A 12,357-nucleotide genomic window follows, 5' to 3' on the forward strand; every position below is an offset into this window, starting at 1 on the left:
ATACTGACATAAGCTCCTCAATGACCCCCAATACTTGAAAAAGCTCCTCAAATACCCCCAATAATGACATAAGCTTCTCAATCACCCCCAATATTAACATAAGCTCTCCAATGGCCCCCAATACTGACATAAGCTCCTCAATCGCCCCAATACTGACATAAGCTCCTCAATGGACCACAATACTGACTTACGCGCTCAATGTCCCCCAGTACTGACATGGGCTCCTCAATGACCCCAATACTGACATAAGCTCCTCAATGCCCCCAATACTGACATAAGCTCCACAATGGACCCCAATACTGAGATAGGCTCCTCAATGTCCCCAAATACTGACATAGGCTCCTCAATCGCCCCAATATTGACATAAGCTCCTCAATGCACCCCAGTACTGACATAAGCTCCTACTGACATAAGCTCCTCAATTCCCCCAATACTGACATAAGCTCTGCACTGGCCCCCAATACTGACATATGCTCTCAATTGCCCCAGTACTGACATAAGCACCGCATTGACCCACAACAGTGTCATTGGCTCTTCAATCCCCACAAATACTGACATAGGCTCCCAATCACCCTCAACTCTGACATAGGCTCCTCAATGGCCCCAATACTGACATAGGCTAATCAATGGACACTGGTAGAGACATAAGCTCCTCAGTCGCCCCCAATACTGACATAAGCTCGTCAATGACAACCAATACTGACATAACTCCTCAATTGCCCCCAATACTGACATAAGCTCAAACACCCCCAATACTGACATAAGCTGCTCAATGAAATCCAATACTGACATATGCTACTCCATCGCCCCCAATATTGACATAGGCTCCTCAATCACCCCTAATATTAACATAAGCTCCTCAATGACCCCCAAGAATGACATAAGCTCCACAATAACCCGAATACTGACATAAGATCCTCAATCACCCCAAATACTGACATAAGCTGCTCAATGACCCCACTAATGACATAGGTTCCTCAATCGACCCCAATATTAACAAAGGCTCCTCAATTGCCTCCAATACTGATATAATGTACTGAATGACCCCAATACTGACATAAGCTCCTCAGTGACACCTAATACTGACAAAAGCTCCTCAATGGCTCCCAATACCAGCATAAGCTCCTCAAGGGCTCCCAATACCAACATCGGTTCCTCAATGTCTCCCAATACTGACATAAGCTCCTCAATCACCATCAATACTGGCATAAGCTCTCAGTCGCCCCCAGTACTCTCATAAGCTTCTCAAAGAAAACTAATGCTGACAAAGGATCCTCAATCGCCCCAAATACTGACATAGGACCTCAATCACCTCCAGTACTGACATAAGCTCCACAATGGCTCCCAATAATGACATAAGCTGCTTAATGACCCCAATAATGATATAGGTTCCTAAATTGCCCCCAATATTGACATAGGCTCCTCAATAGCCCCCAATACTAACATAATGTCCTGAATGGCCCCCAATAAAGACATAAGCTCCTCAGTGAACTCTTATACTGACAGAAGCTCCTCAATGGCTCCCAATACCGGCATAAGCTCCTCAAGGGCTCCCAATACCAACATTGGATCCACAATGTCTACCCATACGGACATCAGCTCCTCAATCACCACCAATTCTGGCATAAGCTCTCAATCGCCCCCAGTACTGTCATAAGCTTCTCAATGAACCGCAGTGCTGACATAATATCCTCAGTCGCCCCCAATACTGACATAGGCCCTCAATCACCCCCAATAATGACATATACTCCTTAGTTGCCCCAATAATGACTTAAGCTCCTCAATGGCCCCCAATACTGACATAAGCTCCACAATTGGGGCGATACTGTCATAAGCTCCTCAATGGACCCCGATACTGACATAAGATCCTCAATGGTCACCAATATCGACATGATCACCTCAATGATCCCCAAAACTGACATAAGCACTGACAGACATAAGCTCCTCAATCGTCCCCAATACTTACAACAGCTGATCAATGAGCCACAATGCTGACAAAGGCTCCTCAATCGCTCATAATACTGACATAGGCTCCTCAATAAACCCTCAAACTGACATAAGCTACTCAATGTCCCCCAGTAATGACACAGGTTCCTCCATCACAACCAATACTATCACAGGCTCTCAATCACTCTCAATATTGACAAAAGCTCCTGAATAGCCCCCAGTACTGACAAAAGATCCATGATGGACCCCAATAATGACATAAGCTCCTCAAGGGCTCCCAATACCAACATCGGCTCCACAATGTCTCCCAATACTGACATAAGCTCCTCAATCTCCACCAATACTGGCATAAGCTCTCAATCGCTGCCAGTACTATCATAAGCTTCTCAATGACAACCAATGCTGACATAGGATCTCAATCGCCCCCCATACTGACATAAGCCCTCAATCACCCCCAATACTGGCATAAGATCCACAATGGCTCCCAATTCTGACATCAGCTGCTGGTTTAAACCAAGCTGATATAAGCTCCTCAATGGACCCCAATATTGACATAAGATCCTCAAAGGACACCAATACTGACATGAGCCCCTCAATGACGCTCAAAACTGACATTAAGACTGACAGACATAAGCTCTTCAATCGTCCCCAATATTGACATCAGCTGCTCAATGACCCGCAATGCTGACAAAGGCTCCTCAATAGCCGCCAACACTGATATTGGCTCCTCAATCAAACCTCATACTTACATAAGCTCCTCAATGACCCCCAATACTGACATAAGCTCCTCAATCGCCCCAATACTGACATAAGCTCCTCAATGGACCCCAATACTGACTTATGCTACTCAATGTCCCCCATTACTGGCATGGGCTCCTCAATGACCCCAATTCTGACATAAGCTTCTCAATCACCCCCAATATTAACATAAGCTCTTCAATGTCCCCAATACTGACATAAGCTTCTCAATCACCCCCAATATTAACATAAGCCCTTCAATGGCCCCCAATACTGACATAAGCTCCTCAATCGCCCCAATACTTACATAAGCTCCTCAATGGACCCCAATACTGACATATGCTACTCAATGTCCCCCATTACTGGCATGGGCTCCTCAATGACCCCAATACTGACATAAGCTCCTCAATGCCCCCAATACTGACATAAGCTCCGCAATGGACCCCAATACTGAGATAGGCTCCTCAATGTCCCCAAATACTGACATAGGCTCCTCAATCGCCCCAATACTGACATAAGCTCCTCAATGCACCCCAGTACTGACATAAGCTCCTACTGACATAAGCTCCTCAATTCCCCCAAAACTGACATAAGCTCTGCACTGGCCCCCAATACTGACATATGCTCTCAATTGCCCCAGTACTGACATAAGCACCGCATTGACCCACAACAGTGTCATTGGCTCTTCAATCTCCCCAAATACTGACATAGGCTCCCAATCACCCTCAACTCTGACATAGGCTCCTCAATGGCCCCAATACTGACATAGGCTAATCAATGGACACTGGTAGAGACATAAGCTCCTCAGTCGCCCCCAATACTGACATAAGCTTGTCAATGACAACCAATACTGACATAACTCCTCAATTGCCCCCAATACTGACATAAGCTCAAACACCCCCAATACTGACATAAGCTGCTCAATGAACCCCAATACTGACATATGCTACTCCATCGCCCCCAATATTGACATAGGCTCCTCAATCACCCCTAATACTAACATAAGCTCCTCAATGACCCCCAAGACTGACATAAGCTCCTCAATAACCCGAATACTGACAGAAGATCCTCAATCACCCCAAATACTGCCATAAGCTGCTCAATGACCCCACTAATGACATAGGTTCCTCAATCGATCCCAATATTAACAAAGGCTCCTCAATCACGTCCAATACTGATATAATGTACTGAATAGCCCACAATACTGACATAAGCTCATCAGTCACACCTAATACTGACAAAAGCTCCTCAATGGCTCCCAATACCGGCATAAGCTCCTCAAGGGCTCCCAATACCAACATCGGTTCCTCAATGTCTCCCAATACTGACATAAGCTCCTCAATCACCACCAATACTGGCAAAAGCTCTCAGTCGTCCCCAGTACTCTCATAAGCTTCTCAAAGACAACTAATGCTGACAAAGGATCCTCAATCGCCCCAAATACTGACATAGGACCTCAATCACCCCACAATGGCTCCCAATACTGACATAAGCTGCTGAATGACCCCAATAATGACATATGTTCCTCAATTGCCCCCAATATTGACATAGGCTCCTCAATATCCCCCATACTAACATACTGACATAAGCTCCTCAGTGAACTCTTATACTGACAGAAGCTCCTCAATGGCTCCCAATACCGGCATAAGCTCCTCAAGGGCTCCCAATACCAACATTGGATCCACAATGTCTACCCATACGGACATCAGCTCCTCAATCACCACCAATTCTGGCATAAGCTCTCAATCGCCCCCAGTACTGTCATAAGCTTCTCAATGAACCGCAGTGCTGACATAATATCCTCAGTCGCCCCCAATACTGACATAGGCCCTCAATCACCCCCAATAATGACATATACTCCTTAGTTGCCCCAATAATGACTTAAGCTCCTCAATGGCCCCCAATACTGACATAAGCTCCACAATTGGGGCGATACTGTCATAAGCTCCTCAATGGACCCCGATACTGACATAAGATCCTCAATGGTCACCAATATCGACATGATCACCTCAATGATCCCCAAAACTGACATAAGCACTGACAGACATAAGCTCCTCAATCGTCCCCAATACTTACAACAGCTGATCAATGAGCCACAATGCTGACAAAGGCTCCTCAATCGCCCATAATACTGACATAGGCTCCTCAATAAACCCTCAAACTGACATAAGCTACTCAATGTCCCCCAGTAATGACACAGGTTCCTCCATCACAACCAATACTATCACAGGCTCTCAATCACTCTCAATATTGACAAAAGCTCCTGAATAGCCCCCAGTACTGACAAAAGATCCATGATGGACCCCAATAATGACATAAGCTCCTCAAGGGCTCCAATACCAACATCGGCTCCACAATGTCTCCCAATACTGACATAAGCTCCTCAATCTCCACCAATACTGGCATAAGCTCTCAATCGCTGCCAGTACTATCATAAGCTTCTCAATGACAACCAATGCTGACATAGGATCTCAATCGCCCCCCATACTGACATAAGCCCTCAATCACCCCCAATACTGGCATAAGATCCACAATGGCTCCCAATTCTGACATCAGCTGCTGGTTTAAACCAAGCTGATATAAGCTCCTCAATGGACCCCAATATTGACATAAGATCCTCAAAGGACACCAATACTGACATGAGCCCCTCAATGACGCTCAAAACTGACATTAAGACTGACAGACATAAGCTCTTCAATCGTCCCCAATATTGACATCAGCTGCTCAATGACCCGCAATGCTGACAAAGGCTCCTCAATAGCCGCCAACACTGATATTGGCTCCTCAATCAACCCTCATACTTACATAAGCTCCTCAATGACCCCCAATACTGACATAAGCTCCTCAATCGCCCCAATACTGACATAAGCTCCTCAATGGACCCCAATACTGACTTATGCTACTCAATGTCCCCCATTACTGGCATGGGCTCCTCAATGACCCCAATTCTGACATAAGCTTCTCAATCACCCCCAATATTAACATAAGCTCTTCAATGTCCCCAATACTGACATAAGCTTCTCAATCACCCCCAATATTAACATAAGCCCTTCAATGGCCCCCAATACTGACATAAGCTCCTCAATCGCCCCAATACTTACATAAGCTCCTCAATGGACCCCAATACTGACATATGCTACTCAATGTCCCCCATTACTGGCATGGGCTCCTCAATGACCCCAATACTGACATAAGCTCCTCAATGCCCCCAATACTGACATAAGCTCCGCAATGGACCCCAATACTGAGATAGGCTCCTCAATGTCCCCAAATACTGACATAGGCTCCTCAATCGCCCCAATACTGACATAAGCTCCTCAATGCACCCCAGTACTGACATAAGCTCCTACTGACATAAGCTCCTCAATTCCCCCAAAACTGACATAAGCTCTGCACTGGCCCCCAATACTGACATATGCTCTCAATTGCCCCAGTACTGACATAAGCACCGCATTGACCCACAACAGTGTCATTGGCTCTTCAATCTCCCCAAATACTGACATAGGCTCCCAATCACCCTCAACTCTGACATAGGCTCCTCAATGGCCCCAATACTGACATAGGCTAATCAATGGACACTGGTAGAGACATAAGCTCCTCAGTCGCCCCCAATACTGACATAAGCTTGTCAATGACAACCAATACTGACATAACTCCTCAATTGCCCCCAATACTGACATAAGCTCAAACACCCCCAATACTGACATAAGCTGCTCAATGAACCCCAATACTGACATATGCTACTCCATCGCCCCCAATATTGACATAGGCTCCTCAATCACCCCTAATACTAACATAAGCTCCTCAATGACCCCCAAGACTGACATAAGCTCCTCAATAACCCGAATACTGACAGAAGATCCTCAATCACCCCAAATACTGCCATAAGCTGCTCAATGACCCCACTAATGACATAGGTTCCTCAATCGATCCCAATATTAACAAAGGCTCCTCAATCACGTCCAATACTGATATAATGTACTGAATAGCCCACAATACTGACATAAGCTCATCAGTCACACCTAATACTGACAAAAGCTCCTCAATGGCTCCCAATACCGGCATAAGCTCCTCAAGGGCTCCCAATACCAACATCGGTTCCTCAATGTCTCCCAATACTGACATAAGCTCCTCAATCACCACCAATACTGGCAAAAGCTCTCAGTCGTCCCCAGTACTCTCATAAGCTTCTCAAAGACAACTAATGCTGACAAAGGATCCTCAATCGCCCCAAATACTGACATAGGACCTCAATCACCCCACAATGGCTCCCAATACTGTCATAAGCTGCTGAATGACCCCAATAATGACATATGTTCCTCAATTGCCCCCAATATTGACATAGGCTCCTCAATATCCCCCATACTAACATACTGACATAAGCTCCTCAGTGAACTCTAATATTGACAAAAGCTCCTCAATGGCTCCCAATACCGGCATAAGCTCCTCAAGGGCTCCCAATACCAACATTGGATCCACAATGTCTACCCATACGGACATCAGCTCCTCAATCACCACCAATTCTGGCATAAGCTCTCAATCGCCCCCAGTACTGTCATAAGCTTCTCAATGAACCGCAGTGCTGACATAATATCCTCAGTCGCCCCCAATACTGACATAGGCCCTCAATCACCCCCAATAATGACATATACTCCTTAGTTGCCCCAATAATGACTTAAGCTCCTCAATGGCCCCCAATACTGACATAAGCTCCACAATTGGGGCGATACTGTCATAAGCTCCTCAATGGACCCCGATACTGACATAAGATCCTCAATGGTCACCAATATCGACATGATCACCTCAATGATCCCCAAAACTGACATAAGCACTGACAGACATAAGCTCCTCAATCGTCCCCAATACTAACAACAGCTGATCAATGAGCCACAATGCTGACAAAGGCTCCTCAATCGCCCATAATACTGACATAGGCTCCTCAATAAACCCTCAAACTGACATAAGCTACTCAATGTCCCCCAGTAATGACACAGGTTCCTCCATCACAACCAATACTATCACAGGCTCTCAATCACTCTCAATATTGACAAAAGCTCCTGAATAGCCCCCAGTACTGACAAAAGATCCATGATGGACCCCAATAATGACATAAGCTCCTCAAGGGCTCCCAATACCAACATCGGCTCCACAATGTCTCCCAATACTGACATAAGCTCCTCAATCTCCACCAATACTGGCATAAGCTCTCAATCGCTGCCAGTACTATCATAAGCTTCTCAATGACAACCAATGCTGACATAGGATCTCAATCGCCCCCCATACTGACATAAGCCCTCAATCACCCCCAATACTGGCATAAGATCCACAATGGCTCCCAATTCTGACATCAGCTGCTGGTTTAAACCAAGCTGATATAAGCTCCTCAATGGACCCCAATATTGACATAAGATCCTCAAAGGACACCAATACTGACATGAGCCCCTCAATGACGCTCAAAACTGACATTAAGACTGACAGACATAAGCTCTTCAATCGTCCCCAATATTGACATCAGCTACTCAATGACCCGCAATGCTGACAAAGGCTCCTCAATAGCCGCCAACACTGATATTGGCTCCTCAATCAACCCTCATACTTACATAAGCTCCTCAATGACCCCCAATACTGACATAAGCTCCTCAATCGCCCCAATACTGACATAAGCTCCTCAATGGACCCCAATACTGACTTATGCTACTCAATGTCCCCCCATTACTGGCATGGGCTCCTCAATGACCCCAATTCTGACATAAGCTTCTCAATCACCCCCAATATTAACATAAGCTCTTCAATGTCCCCAATACTGACATAAGCTTCTCAATCACCCCCAATATTAACATAAGCCCTTCAATGGCCCCCAATACTGACATAAGCTCCTCAATCGCCCCAATACTTACATAAGCTCCTCAATGGACCCCAATACTGACATATGCTACTCAATGTCCCCCATTACTGGCATGGGCTCCTCAATGACCCCAATACTGACATAAGCTCCTCAATGCCCCCAATACTGACATAAGCTCCGCAATGGACCCCAATACTGAGATAGGCTCCTCAATGTCCCCAAATACTGACATAGGCTCCTCAATCGCCCCAATACTGACATAAGCTCCTCAATGCACCCCAGTACTGACATAAGCTCCTACTGACATAAGCTCCTCAATTCCCCCAAAACTGACATAAGCTCTGCACTGGCCCCCAATACTGACATATGCTCTCAATTGCCCTAGTACTGACATAAGCACCGCATTGACCCACAACAGTGTCATTGGCTCTTCAATCCCCCCAAATACTGACATAGGCTCCCAATCACCCTCAACTCTGACATAGGCTCCTCAATGGCCCCAATACTGACATAGGCTAATCAATGGACACTGGTAGAGACATAAGCTCCTCAGTCGCCCCCAATACTGACATAAGCTTGTCAATGACAACCAATACTGACATAACTCCTCAATTGCCCCCAATACTGACATAAGCTCAAACACCCCCAATACTGACATAAGCTGCTCAATGAACCCCAATACTGACATATGCTACTCCATCGCCCCCAATATTGACATAGGCTCCTCAATCACCCCTAATACTAACATAAGCTCCTCAATGACCCCCAAGACTGACATAACCTCCTCAATAACCCGAATACTGACAGAAGATCCTCAATCACCCCAAATACTGCCATAAGCTGCTCAATGACCCCACTAATGACATAGGTTCCTCAATCGATCCCAATATTAACAAAGGCTCCTCAATCACGTCCAATACTGATATAATGTACTGAATAGCCCACAATACTGACATAAGCTCATCAGTCACACCTAATACTGACAAAAGCTCCTCAATGGCTCCCAATACCGGCATAAGCTCCTCAAGGGCTCCCAATACCAACATCGGTTCCTCAATGTCTCCCAATACTGACATAAGCTCCTCAATCACCACCAATACTGGCAAAAGCTCTCAGTCGTCCCCAGTACTCTCATAAGCTTCTCAAAGACAACTAATGCTGACAAAGGATCCTCAATCGCCCCAAATACTGACATAGGACCTCAATCATCCCACAATGGCTCCCAATACTGACATAAGCTGCTGAACGACCCCAATAATGACATATGTTCCTCAATTGCCCCCAATATTGACATAGGCTCCTCAATATCCCCCCATACTAACATACTGACATAAGCTCCTCAGTGAACTCTAATATTGACAAAAGCTCCTCAATGGCTCCCAATACCGGCATAAGCTCCTCAAGGGCTCCCAATACCAACATTGGATCCACAATGTCTACCAATACGGACATCAGCCCCTCAATCACAACCAATACTGGCGTAAGCTCTCAATCGCTCCCAGTACTGTCTTAAGCTTCTCAATGACAACCAATGCTGACATAGGATCTCCATCTCCCCCCATACTGACATAGCCCTCAATCACCCCCTATACTGGCATAAGATTCACAATGGCTCCCAATGCTGACATAAGCTCCTCAATGGACCCCAATAACGACATAAATTCCTCAAAGGACACCAATACTGACATGAGCCCCTCAATGACGCCCAAAACTGACATTAGGACTGACAGACAAAAGCTCTTCAATCGTCCCCAACATTGACATCAGCTGCTCAATGACCCGCAATGCTGACAAAGGCTCCTCAATAGCCCCCAATACTGATATGGGCTCCTCGATCAACCCTCATACTGACATAAGCTCCTCAATGACCCCAATACTGGAAAAAGCTCCTCAAAGACGCCCAATACTGACATCAGCTTCTCAATTGCCACAAAACTGACATAAGCTCCTCAATGGACCCCAATACTGACATAAGTTTCTCAACGTCCCCCAATACTGACATGGGCTCCTCAATGACCCCAATACTGACATAAGCTCCACAATGAACCCCAATACTGAAATAAGCTCCTCAAATGCCCCCAATACTGACATAAGATTCTCAATCACCCCCAAAGCTAACATTAGCTCCTCAATGGCCCACAATACTGACATAAGCTCCTCAATATCTGCAATACTGACATAAGCTCCACAATGGACCCCAATACTAACATATGCTACTCAATGGCCCCAGATACTGACAAAAGGTCCTCAATCACCATCAGTACTGACATAGGCTCCTCAATCGCCCCCAATAGGGACATAGGCACCTAAATAGACTCCAAAACTGACATATGCTCCCACTGACATAAGCTTCTCAATGACACCCGAATACTGACATTGGCTCCTCTATCGCCCCCAGTACTGACATAAGCTCCTACTGACTTAAGCTCCTGAATCACCCCCAATATTGACAGAAGCTGCTTAATGTACCCCAATACCGACATACGCTACTCAATTGCCCCCAATATTGACATAGGCTCCTCAATCACCCCTAATACTAACCTAAGCTTCTCAATGACCCCCAATACTGACATAACCTCCTCAATAACCCCAATACTGACATAAGATCCTCAATCACCCCCAATACTGACATAAGCTGCTCACTGACAACAATAATTACATAGGTTCCTCAATCGCCCCCAATATTGGCATAGGCCCCTCAATAACCTCCAATACTGACATAATGTCCTGAATGAGCCCCAATTCAGACATAAGTTCCTCAGTGACCCCTAATACTGACAAAAGATCCTCAATTGCTCCCAATAACGGCATAAGCTCCTCAAGGGCTCCCAATACCAACATCGGCTCCACAATGTCTCCCAATACTGAAATAAGCTCCTCAATCACCACCAATACTGGCATAAGCTCTCAATCGCTCCCAGTACTGTCATAAGCTTCTCAATGACTACCAATGCTGACATAGGATCTCAATCGCCCCCCCATACAGACATAGGCCATCAATCACCCCCAATACTGGCATAAGATCCACAATGGCTCCCAATTCTGACATCAGCTCCTTGGTTACCCCAAGCTGACATATGCTCCTCAATGGACCCCAATATTGACATAAGATCCTCAAAGGACACCAATACTGACATGAGCCCCTCAATGACCCTCTAAACTGACATTAGGACTGACAGACATAAGCTCTTCAATCGTCCCCAATATTAACATCAGCTGCTCAATGACCCGCAATGCTGACAAAGGCTCCTCAATAGCCGCCAATACTGATATGGGCTCCTCGATCAACCCTCATACTGACATAAGCTCCTCAATGACCCCCAATACTTGAAAAAGCTCCTCAAATACCCCCAATAATGACATAAGCTTCTCAATCACCCCCAATATTAACATAAGCTCTCCAATGGCCCCCAATACTGACATAAGCTCCTCAATCGCCCCAATACTGACATAAGCTCCTCAATGGACCACAATACTGACTTACGCGCTCAATGTCCCCCAGTACTGACATGGGCTCCTCAATGACCCCAATACTGACATAAGCTCCTCAATGCCCCCAATACTGACATAAGCTCCACAATGGACCCCAATACTGAGATAGGCTCCTCAATGTCCCCAAATACTGACATAGGCTCCTCAATCGCCCCAATATTGACATAAGCTCCTCAATGCACCCCAGTACTGACATAAGCTCCTACTGACATAAGCTCCTCAATTCCCCCAATACTGACATAAGCTCTGCACTGGCCCCCAATACTGACATATGCTCTCAATTGCCCCAGTACTGACATAAGCACCGCATTGACCCACAACAGTGTCATTGGCTC

The sequence above is a fragment of the Carcharodon carcharias genome, chromosome 8 (genome assembly GCF_017639515.1).
Source record: "Carcharodon carcharias isolate sCarCar2 chromosome 8, sCarCar2.pri, whole genome shotgun sequence".
Classification (NCBI taxonomy): domain Eukaryota; kingdom Metazoa; phylum Chordata; class Chondrichthyes; order Lamniformes; family Lamnidae; genus Carcharodon; species Carcharodon carcharias.